Consider the following 22,512-nt stretch of genomic DNA (forward strand, 5'->3'; position numbering starts at 1 on the left):
CCAATATTAAGTAGCTAATTACTTTTTATTTTGCTCTACACTGATTAGTTTGCTAACAAATAAGCTTAGCAGTTCCCGTTAGTCAGAATAAGTCATATATCTCAAATAAAAAGAAACATAATAACCTAATTCATCTGAGAGTACAGTGAAAAGGAGATGAAAACTGTAGGTATTTTGTATTAATGTATTAACAGATAAAATTAAGAAAGTAGGATAAAAATAAGGTAGGATAAAAAGAATTATTTTACTTTCTGTTCAGATTTGACTTACAAAGCCATAAAAAAAGATATTAACACAGATTCAATTTTAGCTTCATCAGAAAACCTCAGCAAAACTGCTACCAGCTCATGAAAGACAATTCAGTATTTGTAGAATAGAAAGAAATTTTCTACTTAAAGATTTTCTGCTAAAATCTTCTGTCTCATGAGGGCAAAATCTGGCTTCTTATTCTGTTAATTATGATAAAAAGCATAATTTTGCAACAAGTATAAATAACTGCAAATGTATGTTAAGTCCTTATTTAGCTTTACTTTAGAAGACACACTATTTTTCCAGCAGAGCTGTCTGCCTTTGAGACTGTGAGTCAGCTCTGAATTACCTTCTTTCCTACCTTTCCTTTCCTTTCCTTTCCTTGAGTGTCAGTGCAGCAATGACTTTTTTAGTATCTTACTTTGTGCATTTACCTCTTTAAATTGCATTATTTTATTGTCCACTCACATAATTTAAAGCATCTAGGAGACCCTAGACTGTATTTGTTTTTGAACTTTGGATTACCTTAGTAAACTAACTGTAAAGAAATTGTGTTTCTTTAGTAAAGATCCAAAGTTATGACCAATATCCAGGTATTCTTATCTTTTTTACTAAAGTGATCCTGGGTGCCTTCTGACTACATTATTTTCTGTGTTTGAGTAGGAAGTTATTCTGGAGACCATTTTACTGAAATTAACACCAAAACAAAACACAACAGGCATTTGAAAATCCTGTACAACTCAAGCAGATGAGCTTCTGAAGAAAGAAATGACACAATTAAAGCTGAAAAATATATTTAGTCTGTTTTCAATGAGCTGAACTACTTATAACTCTTGAAAAAGAAGGCATTGGTATCTGAATGTGCATAAGAAGTCTGTTGTGTCCATCCCACAGCACAGTCTACTAGAACATGAGCTCACTGGTTAATTCCAGAATAAGGTAAATAAATATTTTTAACATAAAATAGAGATCAAATTTAATACGCTTGAGAAAATAATATGGAGTTTTTTTAGCACTTGCCAATGTCATGAATCTTGCTATTGAAATAACATTATTATTGATTATAATATAAAATTTCTATTTCAGAGGTCTTTGTCTTCTTGGTTTTCAGAGTTTGTGGAAAAAAAATTAAGGGTTGGAGTAGAATTTTGTAAGACAGCCTTTCCTGGAACATATCTTAATAGAGTTCGGATTCTTGAACAAATAACAGTCAGTCTTCACAGTCTTTCTTGCTTAGCTGGGTAGTAAGTGAATTTTTTTTATTAATGAATAAAAAAAGAAATTGAATATGAACAGGATGGGTTGCATCAAATATGTACTGCAATGTTCTGTGAATCTGAGTTCAAGCAAAGTTCAGTGGCTTACTGCTTCACTGGAGAAAAACATGGGCATGGAATCAAGCTTGCATTAGCAGAAACCTATCAGAGGTATCTTTTGGCTTCTAAATGAATGTGATTTAATATATGTATCATACTAAAAACATGGGCAGTGGATATGAGTTCTACATCTTGCTGAGTGCACTCAACTCCTCCACAGTAATTTAAGACATGTGAAGATAATTCCAAGAAAGGTTTTCAGGCCAGAATGTACTCAGGAATGAAGACAAAAACTCTTTTGTTCGTAGTATAAACAGTAGCTTCAAGTTGGTATAATTAAAATCCACACTACGTGCTAACCTCAGCTGACTATGTCTATATATTAATTACATTTCACAAAATGTTTTGAGTAAACTCAGTATTTTTCAGGGTAGTATATTTAAATGGTATTTTGAGGTGTTTTTTTAAAGTACTCTTAACAAGGGAAAAATACCTTTTTTTAAATAAATTTTACCTCACTTTGGAGAATTAACCTTCAACATCTCAAGGTTCTAACAGTACAAAGAGCTATTCTGAGCCTCAGGATGATCTGAGAACCACCTATAAATCTGTGACTGAGATGTTGCAGATAAGCTGCCATATATTTGATACTTACAGTCAAAATTACTCTCTCCCCTTGTGTCCCATAAAATAAAATAAAAAGTACATATATTCAGCAGATTTTAAAGTACCACAAAGCTTCTCTACTTTATACTTCCATAACATTTAAAATAGGCTCTTCTTCATTCCATCACAAGTTACAACTGATGAATCCAAATTCCCTGGTGTAGCTTTAGGGAGGGAAAATCAAAAGCCTGTCTTAATGGCATAGAATTGCCCTTCACCAAAAAACAGCCACCATCTATGCTAATTAATGAACATTTATCTTGTTCAGGGCTGCCAGAGGGATTTTTTTAGAGGACAAAAGGAATAAAACAAAACAATCAGAAACCCCAAAACCCAATTTATTCTGGTCTCTTTATCCTCTCATCTGGCTGCCAATTCCTATTCTCAGCAGTCCCTGATTCACTTTCTTTTCATTGTTTTGTGAATATATTGATGGTGGCTCCAAGTGAAGCCTTTGAGATGAAGGTGAGCCACAGCTTCTGTCTCTCTTCAATGTATCAAAAGGGCTGCAAGTGAGATGAAGTCAAGCAGATAAGTATTAGGAAGAAACAAAATGGAATCTGTGGTGAAAACTGTCCGTAAGTAACAAGGAATGGTAGTTGACTGAGAGAAGAAGGAGATCAGGAGCTCAAGGAGAGTGAAAGAAAAAGATATTTTGGTCTGATACAGTAAAACAAGTGGGCGGATTCTGTTTAACTTTTACACGAGTCCTGGCAAAACTTCCAATGACAGATATATTCCAGATAATACAAGAAAGGCTCAAATTCCCCCATAATGTAGATGTAGTTATATAACCATGAAAAATGATTGAATTAATTTTTCCTAAAGCATTCATCTGTAAGTGGTATGCATGCTTATGCCATACGAACATATGCATGTATTTAACACTTAAGGCTTGTTGCTAGTAATATTTTCTATAAAGGTGACACCTTGCAATGCTTTATATGGGTAAAGTTCTAGGGTCCCATTCCTGTAAGGTCAGACTGGATTCTGTCCAAGCAACTACAATCAGTTAGATTTGGAAAAGAAATTTGAAAAGAAAAAGGTGAGAGAAAAACATAAGGTTGACTTTTTTTTAACTGCAAATTTATTTCAAGTTTTGGTTTCAAAATCTTGATTTTGTTTTGGAGTCAGTCTAATTCTCAGAACGATGACAAAAAAGGATTGCAAAAAACTTTGTGGCTTATCTTTTATTCTTTTTTTAGCTTTGAAAAATAAAATTAAGAGCAAAATGTGCTATGAGCAGAGGAATAAATTAAATCTTATTTTCTAGGCATCTGTGTCTCTCAACATAGATTCAAGAGTCGACTTGATATTTTTTCTTGCCTTTAACTATTCTACAGTATTTTCTCTGATTCTTTCAATCACATCTCCATTAACCCTGCCTGCAAATCCCAAAGTTACCTTTTGTATCATCAGATCATCATCTGGGAAAGAGGTAGGGCATACTGTTGTTGCTTTTGGTGACCCAAAATTCCAATCAGAACTTAAGAACTTAGACTACAATCTTCTCAAATAATAGAGTTATCTTCTGTATCCATCTTAACATTTTTGTATGAAAAAGAACAGAATATCCATGACACTGAAAGCCGTCATGTACTTTCTGTTGAGGACTGAGTAAAAGTTTCAAAGCTTATTAAGGTGGGAGCGATAGATGGAAAAACGTGCTCTGGAACTACAAAAATAATCACCTACAAATTATCTCTTCCCCACAAACGGAATATTGTGCTAAATAATAGGAACTCTATAGTTTTAATGAAAAACTTTTTTCTCCAAAATCCTTGTATTCCTGACAGAAGAAACTACATGGACTTCAAAACTACATTTGGAGCTAAACTCTTTCAAAGTTGATAGATGTTTGAACATGAGTTTTTTGTGAAAACTTTGCATATAAGAAAAAATTTTATAAAATATAAATAGTCATTGATGCATTTAGGCGGGGAAAAGGAAAATAACATTTGCAAAAGAATTTGCAGGGGTCTCATTTTTATTCACATGCTCTATTCCTCCGTGGAGACAATCACTGAGAGTATATGAAATAAAAGTAATTGTGAGGGCCTTCAATTTCAACTGGCTTATTCTCCTTTTTCTCTTGCAGGCTGGACAAGAGAATATATTGCTTGAAAAGAGAATATTTATGCTTGAGAACTTAATTCTACTGTTTGGGGACAAGTTATTCACTTTGTGGTGAAACCATCTGGCCATCCATCATTGTGTCAGCCTTCAGCTTTACTCAGCTGGTGACTATTTCCTTGCCTTGTTCAGGAGAGTGAGTTGACCTGTTCTAATAAGGTTTCAAGGGAATCCATCAGCTGTTTTCTCTCTCATAGTATCAATGAGCTCTGTAAGATTTTTTTTTTTTACTGAAGACCGGAGTCTTCACCTACTAAATAGGCATACATTCATGGGATTTTCTGCATATTAGTGTGACTTTTCCTTATTTTCCTGTGTTTAGGTTTTGTTGGTTTTTGTTTGTTGGTTTTGGTTTTTTTTATTATCCATCCATACTCTTTATTGTGACAGTGGCAACAAAGACATTCTCATAATGGAGGATTCCTCTTTTGAAGAGGAAGATTTTTTTTATTATTTTCATCTACTGAATCAAATAAACTACCTCTTTTTACTAATTTACTATTTTAACTTGTTTTAAATTAAAACAAAAAGGTTTACAGATTTGATAATTTTTTTTTGTAGAATTGTCTCATTACTTGATGCTGGGGAAATACTATAAAATTTCTTTCAATAAATTATACCTTTTAAAAATTATTTTTCAAAATTATTTCTGCTATCACACTTCTATATCTTTCTATCTACTCTCAGTTCATGGTACAAATGAAAAAAAATAAGACCATATAGATATAGCTCCAAAAAAGACAATATTTTCAGAATGAAAGTTCCCTTTAGTTTTAACTAGTATATTATATTTTATCTCAGAATTTGGCTTCAATCTTTCATATTTAAACCAACTCAAAAGCAGTATGTGAAGTTCCATGCAAGGTTTCCTCTATGAAAATAAAAAAATAAGCTCACAGTTTGTTTTTTTCTTGGGGGAGAGAATTTATATTGTTATGGCATAAATTGATCACATTAACTTCACTGTTGATGCTGAAATGGAAATTTCTGCCTAACTTAATCCCAAGCAAGGAAAGGAGATATAGGATGGGAATCTAATTTTAGATAAAATTTAATGTCTGAATTTCGCTATCATTTTACATAAACTACTAATAATTTTTCATAATTCCACTACCATTTTTCATGCCTCACACTACATGACTAGGTTTGAATACTCCACACTTGGAAGAAATGTAATTTCACCATTTTGTAATTCTAATCTCTTTTCCAACTACACTGTGCATCAGCTACTAATGAAAACAGATATTGAAACTTAGTATACATACCATGTTTGCCAGTCCTTTTCCATACACTTCCACATAGTTTTACTGGAAGTAAATTTTACATATGAAGAAGACAATGAATTTATTTTGCAGGAGTTAAAAATCTTGGAAGATTTAAAGCAGTTAAAGATCTGGGAAGAAGAAAAAATATTCTGCCACCGAAAGTGGAGGAAAGTATAGTGACCTCATTATGTAATCATGCTGCATATGCATTTTATCTAGTTCTTCAGTGCACATCAAACTGATTTTTAGTAAGAAAACATGAGCTTTGATTAATATGACAATTTTTTTCAAATTTATAATTATACTATTCAAAGATTGAGGAAAAGACAGTTATCCTTGCTTCTTGTTTTAACTATCATACCTTGTTTTGTCTCTCTCTATCTTGGCAGTATTTTACTAGCAGACCAAACACAGATAATTTGTTCTTCTCTTTTCCTCAATTCTCAACCTCTGTATTATCTGTCATTCAGGACTAGGTTGCTTTCCTTTGTGTGTTTCTTTTAGGATTCCTGCATCACTATGGAGTAAAGATTTTCATCCTGTATTTTTGGACTTTAGATCTTGATGTTCCTTTATAGATGAGAGAATATTGTAAAAAGACATCAAGCCACCTCATTATTATGGAGTCCCTCCAGAGATCTTCTCCAGCAGTGGTCTGTCAGCAAGTCTGCTGCCAATCATAAGTGCCATCTCACGGTAATCACCTTAGTAGCGCACTTTGGCAAGCAAATTTCATGGATCAATATCTGGATCTTTTAAAATGTTTGTTTTGTACAACAGTTAACTCAATGGAAATTCCAAGCCCATATAGAGAACATTATGATACAGATATATGAGTGATAATAGTCACTTTAAAATCAGTGAGGAAACATCCAGTCGATATTAAAGTTGCCAAATCGCTGACCCAATTTAAAACCTTTAAATGGCAGTGGTTTATGTTAGTAAATATCAGACTTAAGGTCTAACATTCACAAATTTTTATTCTGAGCTGGTATGATTCTTTTTTTTTTTAATTGTTGCAGGACATAATGGCAAACATCAAATATTTTTAAAGTCTGACTCAAAATCGTCTCTATTGTCAATAGCATCTTCATTTTTGTAAAGGAAAAAAAAATTCTTTTGTGTCTTTCTCTAATAAGTGCTTTGGGCTAAAATGCATGAGATTTTTATTTAGTATTTGTCTAAGCAATTTGGCTGTTCTTATACCTGCACTTTGGAGCTTCTGCACTGTGACAGAAAATTTAAGTTCACATTTAACTTCTAAAAGAAAATTAAGAACCTTTGCAGTCTGATTACATTCTGGGATCTTGTGTAAATTTAATTTCCATGAATGAGATACTTGAAAAATACTGAAAACATCACTGTTGTGATCCATGATACTGCAAAGAATTCTGATAAACTCAAAACTCTTAACAATCTTGGGGTTCATCAGATTCTGTGAATAATATTTCATTGCATAGACATTGGCTTTGTGTACAAATGTGTTCATCTTTCTAGCCCACCTGGAACACAACTGTCAGCAAGCCATGCTAAACAAGTGAAACCATTGACTTTACTTAATGTGCGGGAATGAGATTGCTTGTTATTAGCTGTGAGTTTATGACTAGCTCTGTGTCTGCCTGTACAAATCACTTAACTTCTTGATATCTCTACATGCCATTGGAAAAAAAAAATATATTGGAATCTAGCAAATTTAACAGAAAGTAAATGGACATTATGGCAAAGATGTCAGCTATTAGGCCATGAAGCTGTTCACTCTTTCTTCCTCCAAAAATTTTGTGCATTCCCTGAAAAAAAGATTAGTAATATCAGGAGATGTTTTCAGCTTTCAGTTATGGAATATTTAATCCCAAATTGAGGATCATCTTAATAAAGGGAAATTATCCTCTGAAGCAAAGGGAAGATTTGAGCCTGCCCCCCTCATGTTTTGAATGGATTTCAGGCAGGAAAATGGCTCATTCATCCAGTTGGCATGTGAATATTTCTTTTGCTTGTCCCTGTCTGTCTTGACAAGACTAAAAATATAATGTCTCAAAAATGCCAATACAGTTTTTTGTGTAAATGCTGAAATGAGCTAGTTTTACATTTCCCTACCATAAATATTTGGATTCAGACAAAAGTAATTACAAATTCAATGAAAATGATAACTATTCTGTCAGAGGTGCATTGCTCAATTCCACTTGTGACTTCCACACTTTTACCAGCTTTTATAAAAGTTTCTTTAGGAACCTTGATGAAGTCCCTAGTTATAGAGAAACTGATTTTATTATTGTTTTTAGCCTCATCATTAGTTAATGAAGTTTTCATTTGATTCCTAAACATCTAGACATAAAGTTTTCCCTTTGTTAAATGCCTCAAAATCAGTCCATAATCTGTGGACTAAGTCTTGTGGAGATGTATTTATCACTAAAATGTTTATTCTCTCCTTTTTATTTAAATAATTTTTGTTAGTGCATCTGGATAAGTTTTTTGAAAAACATCTGTGTTTACAGTTTTATTGTTTTTCACTTTACTCAAACTAGTATGTATCTATATGAATAGGTATGTCTTTATGCATTATGTATAAGCCTTATGGAACAATATATAATGCATAAGAACAAACACATTGAGTCTTATTCACTCCTTACTGTAGAAAACTTGTCTTTAAACCATATCATTAAAGTTTTGGTGATGTTTCTTTCATAATGGAATCAGACACCACTTTGTAAGAAATTTTTTATAATGGCATTTCAGATAAGCTTTGGGGCAATTCTGCAGCTGTTCTTATGATTATGTATAAAACTTAATTCTGTTTCTGTAAGAGACTGTAATGGAAACCAGAGGATTAATCACTTGCTGTTACAAGAACAATTTCCTGTAATTCTAAGAATCTAACACATCTTCATTGTCATATATTGTAAATTAAGATTGAGTGAAGATGGTGCGCTCTATTCCTCAGAACGTGTCCACCTAGATAAAAACAGAAAGAAAGATGATGGTGCTAACCTTTATTTTAATCAAGAAAGAAGATTGTGATGGGGAGGTAGTCAATATTCTTCTAACTCACTTTAGCCTCTTTGAATAAGAAATATCTCAAATGCTCTAGTGGGATGAACAATGGCATATGAAATAGTTGCATTACTATTTTATTTTGCCATTATCTTCATTCTCAATACCATTCATTAGCTGAATATGTGAAAGAAATGATAATAAAATGTGTGACCACTCTACAATTCAGTGATGGAGCCCATAAATATTACAATTTAATATTCAAAAAGTTAATGACAATGAAATCCACTGTATGAGAGGTTTGAGACTGTAAACTAGGGATGGACGTATAGCTTGCCCAGCCACTAAAGCAGAGAAAACAGATAGAAATAATCAGAGTAACCTAGAAATATGCATTGAGCATGTGGTGATTTTTCATTTTTATGTCTCTATTGCTATCACTAAGTGGTTTTAGTTCTGTATTTATAAATAGTTGCTTTACAAAAATATCTGTGTGTGTGTGTGTGTGTGTGTGTGTGTGTGTATACAGATACATATATACACAAATGCTAAATCAGAATTCATAATTCAGAGATGTGTTGTGTTCAGTCCAGATCGTGCTGTGAACCTGGTATCATAAATCATGTTGAATCACTATGAATTTTCAATTAAATGAAAAAGGGATTCATCCACATAAAGATATGAGCCTTTCTGGAATCCCAGCACAAACAGGCCTGTGACTCTGATGATAGGACATCTAAAATGCACCTCTATCTCTTTGCTGTATTTGGTGATTTTGAATCAATCTTATGTGCTTATATGTATGTTCAAGCGCAATAGCTGGAAACAAATGACATGTGGCACTTTAGAGGACACTGGGAGGTTAAGTAAATCATCAGACTAAGTTTTACATAACTTGAAACGGAATTATTTCAATCACCTTCATTTATCAAACCTAATGGTGAAAAAAGTAAATAAGTCTTCACAGAAGGTTGCAATTCAAATCAGTCTCAGGCCAGAATGACTCAATCTGAAAATGAAACTCCATACTGGCTGGAAGTGGTGAAACACATGGAGAGAAAGATCTAATGATACTTTTAGAAGTCAGAGAGAAAAATATAAGAAATTTACTTTTTCTTGAAGCTTGTTCATTTTTTTTTTGAACGTTTTTGATCTTGTTTATTTATTAAACTGTTGCATATTGTTTCTTTTGTTTTTCATAAAACACAGTTTTGTAAGTTTTTAGTTCTGTGAACATTATTATAATATAAGAATTATTTAAGACAAATAAGGCAAAGATTAAAATCAAATCAAATCAAATCACTTGCCTTTCAACAGTTTGCACTGAACTAAAAAGGTTGAGGATCAGCCTCTGAGGCTGACTACCATAAAAGGGATTGTGAGACTTTTCCTTTCTCCACAGTATGCAAAATAGAATGCCCAGCTTTTAAGATTAATTTCCCTTATTTTACCATCATGATAAAGCTTCAGAATCCAGTGTGCAGAGATAACAATAGATGGGGATGTCCTCAGTTTTTCTCTGTATATGGGATCATCTTGTCATATGTTGTTTCTTTCTTAGCTGTCATGCTTCCGGATTTCATGCAAGCACCTGAGCTACTTAGGGAACTTTAATTTCCAAGAGCTGGGCAGCCTGCCTACCTTTTCACACACTTAATAAAGTCAGACAGAAAGAATTACAGACTTAAAAGGGGAAAGGGAAAAAAATGCTTATGGAAAAAGTAACATAAGGTTGTTATTCTAAAGAGGGTTCACATTTGTTTTCAATATGAAACTTGAATATAGCATGGAAAATTGAAATAGATTTTTTCAGGGCTGGACTAACACAAAAAATAATAGAAAATGTGATTCAGGATTTTAGGGAATACCTGGCATACAGCAATATAAATATGAATAATTTCTAAGCAATTAGTTCTCTCTACTTGATTGAATTTTCTTGGGGTAAAATAATTGTATTTGCCTTGTTTATCCATTTACCTCTTTTTTTAAATTAATTATAGGTGGAGTTTTTTCATCCCCATATAAGAGGTAATGTCACCTCTATTTTATAAACTGCCAGGTTTTAAATGTTAGCCAGAGAGCTGGAGTAATCAGTAATGTCAGGAGATAAATGGAATATATGACTTCTTTAGCTTAGGAAAAATAGAACTCTGTGAAATGGGTCTTACAAAGAATTTGGAATTTTATTTATTTCCACTTAGATTTGCATGAGTAAAGTACAATAGCACACAGATTTAGCTATATGACAGATGCAAAGTAGAAGCCAACAATCCCTCTCAGAAATTATATGACAACTTTCACTAGTTCAGTACTTAAGATGCAATTACTTTTGCTTTCTCCTGTACTTCTTGCCCTCTCTGGTGTACTGCACACTAAAATGGTTAATCCCTTGTTCGTTAGCTTGATGCTGCATCCCTGCAATTTGCAAACTCCCCCTGTCCTCAAAATTTGGCATTTGGTCCTCAAGACTTCCTTGGAAATGCTTCAATTATTTTCAATACCTGTGATGAATAATATAAGAAATGTCTAAGTCTCAAATGACATAACTGAGAAATTAGACATAAAGATTAGGATTATTTTAGCAATCATTATGACTACACATCAACCCAGACGTCTTATGGCTGACGAAGCCAACTCCAAATATCAGAAAACAAGTAGAAACAGACTGTTTAGCTGCATGTCAAAAACTAAAAATTAGCTTTTAACATCTTGTTTTCTTTTATTCTCAAAAAGACTGATTCTACTTAAATTAAGCTTCACACAATTTTCTAGTGACGTAAATTTGGGCTTTTTTAGATGTTCTTGATATTGAGTATGAAGAAGATACATTCAGTTCTAGTGAAAAGACAAGACTTCAGCACAGAAGGAATTGCTCCTGTTGCTACTGGAAACTCAGTTCTTGCTCAAAAGACTTTCATATCTGGATCTGTGGTAGAGAAAACAAGTCTTTATGATATACACAGACACATATATATACATATATGCATACATATATATATCTAAACTTCTCATGAAATATCAAAGATGAAGCATCAAAACACTGTCACTGAACTGATGCACAGAATATAACCATTTCAGGACTCTTACCAATTTTCAAAACTGTTTGGAAAGGTGAGAACTGTTTGGAAAGGCTGCTCCTCTACATTCTCAGTAATTTGGTTACTTGTGGAACTTAAAACCAATAGAATAAAGGTCTACAGGCAGAGAAAATGAACAGTATTTCTGATTAAATATTCTTTCAGCAAGATCATTAAATCTTGTCCACTTTTTTCAACCTTTATTTTTTTTTATCTGCCAGAAACAATTCACAACCAAACATTCTGGAATTGGCTGCCTGGGGAGATAGTGGAGTCACCATCCCTGGATGTGTTTCAGAAAAGACTGGATATGGCACTCAGTGCCATGGTTTAGTTGAGGTGTTAGGGCATGGGTTGGACTTGATGATCTTTAAGGTCTCTTCTAAGCAAGTCATTCCGTGTGTGAAACAAATCTTTTTTCTTCAAATGTTAACTTTTTTTTTCCTTAAGTAACTTCAATGTAATGACACCATGAAGCTAGAGATAAAAATCCATAGTAAGTCTCTATTAATAGGTAAAATTTAAAATATTCAATACCATCAATAATAATGAAGGAAAGACCAGATCATTTTATAGTTGAGCCTGTCAGAGCAAGATTTCTCCCTATAACAAAGTAGAACTGGAAATATGCTTGTAAAAGCATTAACAAAATCATGACAGCTTAAGCAAAATCATGACAGATTACTAAGCCGCTTTTACTAAATATTTTAAATTTATCCACTTTTTCTGTTTCTGAATTAGCTAATAGAGTACCACAAATATATTTCCTACTTAAACATTCTGATGTTCTATTATGAGTGTAACAGTTTGTCTGCAAGCAATTTATATAATCGCTTTTGAATAGATGCTTTTTTGTTTAAATATTTTCATTTGTATATCTACTGTCTGGATTTCTCTGTCCCTTTCTCATCACAAAAAGTATATATGTATTTGTTATCTTTAGTCCTCTATGTATGGTTTTTGCCTGGTTGATAGTCACCATTTCTCCCACTCTTTCATCAGGCACAGGTGGTTTTAATATATTAGCCATATATTATGTTGGAGAACTAACCCAAACTTGCAGATTTAATAACATTTCCACATCTCTCTACATATATAAAAGAATCAGAGAGAGTGTATTCTTGTTGAAAGATTGTTGAAAAAATACTTGCTTAGAGACAGATAGAAATTACTAGCAGAAATATGTCTCTTATCAAGTACATATGATCAGGATGGCATCACTTCAGGGATCTTTGCAGCACAGTCTATTATGCTGCATAGGAATAATCATCCAAGTAGGCATTGTCCTGTGATAGGAACATGGAGAACTTCTTTAGATCTTGTAATGAACAGCAATATTGAGTTTATTGTTACCTACCTGCTCTATCTTAGCAGCTTATATAAAACTTGTTTGACTTTTCATAGGGGTGAATTCCTTGTTAATCAAGTTGGCAGGATTTATCTTTAAATCAGTGGTGGTCAATGAGAAATAAAACTAGATCCTGTGACATTAAAGTAGATTGTAACCTTTTCTTTATATGTAGTAGACACAGTTAACCATATTTTGCCCTGAACATAATTTTGTTCACATTCACAAGAGCTTAAAATTATGATATATTATTTTCTTTAAGTAGGCAATTCTTAAAACTAAACAAAAATAACATTTATGTCATTTCTTTCAGACTGAATTTAAACTTCAATCAGGTATTTCCGTCAATATTTCTCTTTCAAGAGGAAAGTTGGTTGGAAGCTTTGGGACAATGACAGGTCCTTGAGAGTAAGCCAGTGAGTTATGGTGACAAGAAACATTCTTAAGTGCTTTAATAGCAGATCATCCAAGAGGAAAAAAGATTAGGGCAGTAATCTCCAGTGGGTACTTCAATTCACATCTGGCCTACTCAATGCTAGTAAAGGTAGGTTATCATTTTTTAGAAGGCTGGCCAAACCCTGTCCAAACAACTGAAGTACTATTAGTGGGACATGATGGTATGAGTCAGAAATTATCTGCTCTTTAAAGAGGTTAAACCTTTACTTCTTTTTGTGTTTTTTAAAAATCTTTTCTTTTTAAACAATTTTAAAGGCAGATGACATAATTATTGCGCCACTATTGCAATGAGAGAAGGCAGCTGAAAAATGTTGCAAAAAGATTGCAAAGCTGCAGTTTGAAGCATAATCTCAAACATTTAGACACTTAAATAAATAAAATATCCAGCTGTATGTCAGCAGTTTAAAGCCTTGGCAGAAGAAAAATGAAATGGTCAGCTGAGGAGATGTGTTACATCTCCTATTAGTTACATAAATCTTTGTATTGCATCCCTCCCTACATCTGGCTAAATATGAATGCTCCTCCTTTATTTCAGTTCTGCACTGCTATTTAGCATGGATTTTGGTCCCTGTGTGCAAGACCTAAAGGACCATTGCACCAAGAGTGAGATTAAGCAAACGAGCAAAGATTTCCCTAATTGCTTAGTATGATTGTTGCAAACTGTTTTCTAAACACATTGAAGAAGGATGCAGTAGTAGCATGTTGTTCCGATGGCATATTGACTATGCAAATTAGGCTTTTCCAAAAATTATAGTTCTTTCTTAACATCAGTGCCACCTTACAGAGGTGACATTAATATGGTATATTTAGATTACAACACTGACAGCTCAATAAATTTCCCTCCAAGCTATGCACAAAACAGAACTCATCCATGACTGCAGTGCAGATATAATGCCTACAATCATGGTCTCGGAAGAACAAGTGCTACTGACTGATCTGCCAAAGAACTGATTGGTAGCCTGTCACATTTGGTCTAGACTAGTCACAACAGAGTTAAATATAATTGGTTGGTTACACATATAAATTATAAAATAAATTGTCAAAATAAATCAAAGGCTACTAAAGTTATCTGTTTCACAGTGGTTTTGTTCCATAGCTGCAACATAGATCTCCACAAACAATTAAAGGAAACTCCAGGAAGCCTGTGCACTGATCCCTTAAGCAAAGCAGTTTCAGGAAACAGAATCTAGCACAAAAATTTTCCTATGAGTCTCTGCCCCTTCAAAGGATGCCACCACTGAATGCATGCCAAGTTGTTAGTGAAACTGTTGTGTAGGAGACTCAGTGTACACTGGAAACTTGCGAATTATTGTCAGCCAATCTGGTTCTGGTTGGGCTTTTGTCCAGAAAGGATATCTGGTTTGATTCCCTCTATCAGAACACAATAGACTAGAAAATAGTTTATGGAAAGTCAGCGTAATTGGGTGTTTCAACTTAAAATTCACAGCTGTGCACGTCTTATGCATGAATAGAAAATCCTATGTGTGTAAAAACTTTGGACCAGAGTTTTCAGGAGTATGTTACCTTATCATTTCTTCAGTGGATGACAATGTAGAATGTCTTTGGAAGACAGAGATGATCTAGGTGGTGCTTTCCAAATCTTCCATTTTCAGTTAAAAACTTAAAATCAAAACACTTCGGTAAATCCTGTTCTCTTACCTAAATAACAAAAAAAAAAAAAAAAAAATGAGCTGGCATTGCTTTTTTAGCTGAAAACTTGGGAGTTTTGGATATTTGGTTCCAAAGATTCTCTTTGAACTGGATGAATATATCCTGTAGAAAATGTTAGCATTTCTCAGAACAGTTAAGAAAGCTGATTACAAACTCAGTTTCATATACTGAAATAGTTCTGGCAGTTAATTTCAAACACACCAGAAGGACTGTAGCTCTCTAATGAAACTGTATTTATTCTTGTGGATTCTGCAAACTGGACTGAGTTGCTAAGAAGGCTGTTGAGATGCAGAGTAATCTTCAAGCACAGACTCTTAAATATGTTAAAAAATAAAATTGTTACATATTAAAGCTATATATGTTAGGAATTTAGAGCATATGCACTGTTAGGAAGAAAAGAAAAAAAAAATTACTGTGGGTTTTTTCCATATTTTTTACTTTTGGAACAAATATACTTCCAATATACTGCAATCATCATCTTCACCTCTGACCTTCAAGATGTAATTCCTCATACAGCAGCTCTAAACCCATCCCTCTGACAGCTGAGGTGCTGAGCTGTAACTAACAGCATTTAGAGCTGTAAGTAACAGCATTTAGAGCTGTTCTCAGTCTCCCTACATGCTGCTGGCCTATAGACTAGCAAAGCATTTTTACATACATTTCCCTCTTCCTGCTAGTCCTATTTACTCTGCTAGGTTCTAGCTGTATCTGCATTTATGTAAATGCCACTCCTAAGATACCAGTACACACAGCAAGACTTTCCCTGGAAAAGGCTTAAAGTCCTGGAGAAATTCCATCTTTAGACAGGCCTGAATCCAGTGTCCCTGTGACTGGCAGCACCCTACAAGGGTCAAAAGTATGCTGATCTGTCCTAGAAATCAAAGCCTTAAAGTATATTTATAAGAAAATGCAAATAATTTTGACAGATAAATCTGTGGAAATGTAATACTACCATTCCAGACAGCCACGGCATGGGGATTCTGTCCAAGCCATCATTTCATATATGTGCATTACAAGTTTTTGCTCCGTATCCTATATAGTAGCTATGAAATGCAGCTCCTGCTTTGAACTTAGACAAAAGCAACCTGGAGAACATTAATAATGTGTAACACATGTTAACTCCTACATCCAATATATTTTTTCTGGACTGGAGTGTGGGACTATTATCTTTCTCCCCTCCACGTCTTTTTTTCTGAACTCCCTTGTTGCAGCATTCATAGGAAATCAGTTAATGAGTGGGTATCTTTATTAAAAAAATTACTGAATGGGGCAATATTCAAGTTAAATAACAACTATATTTCTGTAGATACACTCTATTCTGAAACAAACAAACGTGTTAAATAATGAACTCCAAAAGGACAATTAGTCTAAAAAATATATTTTCTATATTACTTCCTTGTGAAATCTTATTTTTAATGAATAAATGACCAAAGTAAACACATTTTTGTCTGTATGTCTATAAACATATGTATTTTTATATATCTGTCTGTCAAAGTTCTCATACATGTTTCTTGCTGTATAATAGATGCTATAAAATCCCACCTCTCCCTGAAGAGAGAATTGAATGCATGGCAAGTGCGTAGAGAGTGGCAGTGTTTTATGGAACCTGGCAAATGTAGGTGTAATAACAATAGATGTGCCAACAGCCATAAGTCAACATCCAAAGTTTTTTGGCCAGACATTAAATCTTTTATAAGCTGGAGATAGTTATTACTCTTTAAAAAGGCACCTCAGGGACTGTGAACAGATGTATTGTATTTATACGTTTATTTACTTTGAGTTATAGATATGAATGACATTATTTGTAAATTAATCAATAGTAAAAAAAGATATATTAAATATTGAAAAGTAGACAGAAAAGACAGAGAAAATATCTTCACATGAAATTATCTTCCTATGAAATAAAATACTTACAGCTGTTTTTATTCACATCATATCTCCACTCCCTCTTCCACAATAGTCTGTAGAGCTGGTGACATCATTGTCTTATTACAGGCACTGATTCTGGGCTGAAGTTTGTCATCCTGTCAACAGCAAGTGTGACCATTTGTGTGGCAAGGACATGTTAGGACACCTGGGACACATTTGTATATACAGCCTTTTCCTGCCTGCTGCCTGCAGGCTGCCTAAACTTAATCCCACCCACATTCCTCTCTGAAGACCACAGTGGGAGAAGGACAAGAGAAAGAAGAGGAAGGATAATGGGGGTGGGGATAAGAGGGAAAATTGTTGATAAGAGATTACAATGACTGGAATGTATAAATTGAATGTGGGGGACAGGAGAAACTGAGTTAAGACGATGTATGGGACAATACTGATTTTATCTATGATTGCCTATGTTATTTTATATTTTAATAAAAGTATTATAAAATATTATATATTCTTTATGTTGCTGTATTTTTGTAAATACATACATATATGTGTATACATTTACATAGAGGAGAAAAGAGATTAAATTGTTTCCAGAATACGCCATGTATAAATGTACTTGCAACTCTATGAATTGTGTTCAAGTGCTTGGGGAAAGTAAGGATAGTAACCAACATTCTTTGTTTTTAATAATTTGTACGTATGCACCATACATTTCTCTCCTTGTTCATATGGAAAAGATGTAACATAATATTTGACTTTCAGATTTCAAGAACTGTCAGAAGGTTAGACTAATCTCTTTTTAAAAACATCTCCAGCAGTGCTGTCCCTTCAAAACCACACTGCAATATCAGCTTCAGGATTCATGATACAAATACAACCTTACTAATTCTTTCAGATTCATAGTCTTCTTAAAAGTTGCTCAGTTCAAACTGACCCTTTATCTGTGAATTCTAGCACAACTAATGCTGTGTGTTAGAGTGGGATATCACAAATCAGTCTCCGTCAATCTACCCTGGTAGTAAAGAGGGCAGAAAATGAAACAAAGACCTTGGATAAGAGTGGGACAAGATTTGGAATAAATAATGCATTGATTTTTAGAAATGGAGAACATTAGTGCAAAATGTGCAGTAATTTTTTTTTTTATTTATGCGTAAGCCATTCATGTAAAATCTACACCCTGTGGAGTAACTGTAGGTGCCTAATTGACTGCCTGTAAGCAAACCATTACAACTCTATTACTCCATCAGCTGCAGGGAGGACACAGTGGGGAAAAAAAACAACTTCTAAGTAAAGTTTTCACACCCCTGCCTTGTGGTGAACTCCTCAGCTGGTTTTCACATTCTAAATCCAGAGCATGTTTCTTCTCACAAACTCCCTATCTATGTAGTGCTGGTATACACAGCAGGCTCTGCTATGGCAATTGTGCCAGATAATTAGAAACAAATTTAGCCCTGGTGTAAGCATGAACACAGTTTCCAACTAAACCACTGCCTTTATTAAGAAAAATGTCGCAGTAAGAAAGAAGTTCTATGACACTTGTATAAGTGTGAATGTGTCATCATATAGCATCAACAGATCTCCAACTCCTCTTGTTTATCTTTTTCTCTCTCTAGACGTAACCTAATAGTGATGACTGAAACAGAAGGTGGAAAAATCTGAAAAGAAATAGGGTGGGAGTGATTAACTATAGTATTTAAAGGTATATTTTTCTTGGCAATCAATATTTCTGGACAAAAAATCATATGCATACTAATTTTTTTTTAGAAATATGGGAACAAAATCAAAGCTAAAATCCTCTTAGAAAAGTCACTATATTCCTTTACATCAAAATTTGGACTGCTTCCTTCAGTTTTCCTCAGCTTAGCTACAGTTTCCTATCTTCAAGCTACAGAAATGCATATACGTAGTATAAGAGAAAACAAAATATGGTTCGCTCCCATCTTCTAATCTTATGGATCTCTAAAAATATCTCTAAATAAGACTCAATATAAAGGTTGCTGATAGTCTGTGCAGGAAGTGCAGTGCCCTGTACAGAATGTCCCCCTGTGACCCAAGCAGTATTCCAGAGACCCAAAAGATCACAGTGGAGATGCTCAGGAAATGCAGTGACAGCTGACTTTTCTGAAAACTTTTTGAAACTTCCTTCTACTGTTTGGATAAGATATATGAAGAAAAGGCCAGTTGGAACTCAAAAATGCAAAAATAAAAGTGAGTATGAATATGTATTTATTCACATGCATATAAATTTCTCTCTATATATAATTTTTTACCAGTTAAAAACTGTCTTTAAAACTCCAGGAAAATTTGGGACTGGCTTCACTTCAAGATTGAGGTAGTTTAAACAAGTTCTTTTTTCATCAAAAGGAGTCCATCTACACCACTGTCTCTGTAGATTAATAGATTATTGTCTACAAGCTACAAATTTGATCAGACGTCAATAGAGGCATGAAAAAGAACCTCACCAAAAATGGAGTCAGAGTTGATCCTTGTGTTTATTATGTGTCTAAAACAAGGAAAAAGGAGAAGAGATCTGATGGTGATCAGACTTATTTTCTTCATGTATCTGCATAGTTAGTATTAAACACCATTATGATGGAGGCAGAAAGTCACAACTACTGCTTGTGGGAACTCATTTAACAGGGATAGCTCAATTGCTAGCAATCACATATTCTTGCCCTTTTTGTCTCAACATCTGCTGTATTCTGTCTGCTGGACACCATGCCTATGAACTGAGAGGATTGAGGTCTTTGAGATCTGCACTCTTGAGAGTTCTGCATGACAAACCACTCGAGGCACTCTAATTGCACGTAATGAAATTGCATGTCTTCAGCTTAGTCTTAAGAAGTGTGTAAAGAAAAAAAATAAGAAAAGGGAAAAGGAAAAAAATGGCTGAGATTTTATATGTTGAATGAGGAGGTTCAGTTTTTTGGGAAGCAATTAGACTGAGGCAGTGGAGAGACTAAGTTGTTTCTTTTGCTGGTAAGAAGGTTTGCAAGTACATCTACATCTTTTTTACTACCTCAGTATCCATCTATTTAGCCTTTAAGAATCTACCCTTTGTACTTACGGCCTTTAAAAAAGTTTTAAGATTCATAAGAACTTCTTTAAGACCATTCTTAATCCATGGGGAAAGACAGACATATTTCTATACTTTTTCCATACACTCTTTTTTTCTCTTAAGGGCTTTCTTCTTGTCAATATATTTTTGTGAGATAGCTCAAAAAATAAAATTATACCATTTACCCATTTAGACAATGACAAACATTAAGAGAATGGTGTACAACATCTGAAAGAAAAACAAACAACAGAAAACCAAGCCACAAACAAAGCAAAGAAGCAAACAAGGAAATCACAAGTAAGTTGTACAGAAACATCTCAAAATTGAATAGGCAGAGCTTTTGGAACTCAGGGATTAAAAAATTATGGGTTTTTTTCCCTTAAATTTTCTGTACATCTTGGTATTTGGGGTAAAATCTAATCTTATTTAAAACTTTGATCATTTTCCAGAAGACAGAGAAAAAATAATTTTCTCAAATCAGACCTTTTATTGTTTCTCTTCTATACCACATTGTTACACAATGCTAGTTACATGCTTGAAAAGTAAAATTACCAAAACTCATACAGAGACAATGTCCAAACAATCCAAGGTAAAATCCAAAACAGCACATAAGCACTTACCATACACTCAAACTGTTATTTAAACATAGGTTGTTCTAAAAAACTCTATGTACTCACATGTCTAAGGCATCTAAGTTTTCTAACTTGGTGTGTCTCTGCACACATCAAATATGTCACCTTCTCAGCTGAATGAAGTGCACATCCTCCCCACCTAGTCCATCTGGGATGCAAAGCAGTGTGTCGTGCTCAATTTGCCAAGTGGCCCGGCTCCGTAGGTGTGCTCCGAGCTCGCTTCACGCACGGTGACAGCAGCAGTGGCAGCACATTGCAGAGCTCCCACAGCCACTTCCATTCAAAAATAGGTCAGGAGAAGGCGGAAAATACTTGCATAGCAAGACTGTTATGCAAAACCTCTTTAGTAATATCACCTCCTCCTCCTCCCTCTTCTCGCTGGCTATCTTCTGAAAGGGAAGCGGGAGAGAGCTGTCTGCTGACACCTCATATGACTTGCATCTAGAACCACAGGCAAAGCATTTGCAAATCCTAGTTCCACAGAACCTAATTTGGACTATGGATAAATGCCTAAATTCAGAAGAAACAAAATTTTAAATGCTTCCCTCCCTGACATTTTCAAATGTGTAGATTAGATATCCACCATCAAATGTATTGGCTGATATGAATTATGTTTGAGGATTGTAATGGAAAGTTTAGATGTCCAATGTTGCACTATGAATTTCACTCCTCAGGCTTACATCTAATTTTGAGGCACTGAGTCACTGAGCAGTCCTCCAGTTCTTTCTTAAGATGTGAACCCTTAACCACATTTTTGAAAGTGGTGTATAAAGTGTATTGCTCTATGGATCAGGGTGTGCATGGTGCCTTTCTATTCTGAATATCTAAAAAAAGGAAGTTAGATCTTAGTGTTGTAAAATGGTCACCAAATAATTTGAAAAATGTAGAAACTGCTTTTTCAGAGCCTTTTCAAAGAACCCCTGGTCAGAAATTAAAGGATATCAGCAGTCCTAGAAAGAGCTCTATTTAGCAGTGCAAATGTAGAAATAAAGGATCAGACCTCTTCTAAACTTAGTGAGAGCTCTCTTCCTCTATCAGCTTCTTCAGGAACAGAAAAGTCAAAGCAGAAATAGTCTGTTTTGTTCATTTCATTCACAGAGATGACCATGAGCTTGACATCTCTGATAAAGATTTCTGTTTTGCAAAGCTACCAGAAAATGAAGTACAGTATGAAGTGATAAGACAAACCAACAGTCATTTAATTTGTACAGATAGTTCAGGAAGTAACAGTTACATATAACAAGAAAAAATAAAATCTGTAATTAATACAATTTTCTTTACATCTAACTCGATGTCTGCTTTCTTTCACTTCCTTATAACCCTACAGGCTTGCACTCATATTGCAATTTTTATTGTAGTCTAACTTGGACTACTGTCACAGTCATGTAGATGTCCAAATCTGTGCTCTTTGAAAACTGTTTTTGAAATGCAGGCAGTTGCAGTATTGTGACATTTTTTGAATGGGTTGGATTAATTTAATTTCATCCATGAAATTTAGATTCTCCCAACTTTCTGTCTCAGATTTCCCTGTGAATTATCTATCAATAAGTATCAAGCCAGAATTACTGGGCTATGAAGACATGAGTTCTAATCTATACCACTCATCATATGCAACTCCCTTTCAAAATAGTATGTGCTATTTTCCCATTTTAAGCCCTCTTCGTAAATAAGATATTCGCATTTTATGAATCAAAGTTCTTGATAAAGGGTGATTCACAGCACCTATGGGTCAGTCTTGGTGTCCTGTGTTAAGGGTGCTGGAACAGTGAGGTGGGACAATT

The 22,512-nt window shown here is 34.2% G+C and overlaps 1 long non-coding RNA gene across 8 annotated transcripts in view; it reads right to left on the reverse strand.

The window, feature by feature from the left end:
- The window catches only part of LOC135302773 (uncharacterized), a 58,958-nt gene extending 37,937 nt beyond the window's left edge, over positions 1–21,021 (reverse strand). For all 8 annotated transcript variants that reach the window (XR_010364329.1, XR_010364330.1, XR_010364327.1 and 5 more), the window contains exons 1-3: positions 20,777–21,021; positions 17,084–17,193; positions 15,023–15,157 (exon numbers count right to left, since the gene is read on the reverse strand). This is a non-coding gene — a long non-coding RNA (uncharacterized LOC135302773). The remainder of the gene's footprint in view (positions 1–15,022; positions 15,158–17,083; positions 17,194–20,776) is intronic.
- Positions 21,022–22,512: the final 1,491 nt, after the last annotated feature.

The sequence above is a fragment of the Passer domesticus genome, chromosome 6, assembly GCF_036417665.1.
Source record: "Passer domesticus isolate bPasDom1 chromosome 6, bPasDom1.hap1, whole genome shotgun sequence".
NCBI lineage: Eukaryota > Metazoa > Chordata > Aves > Passeriformes > Passeridae > Passer > Passer domesticus.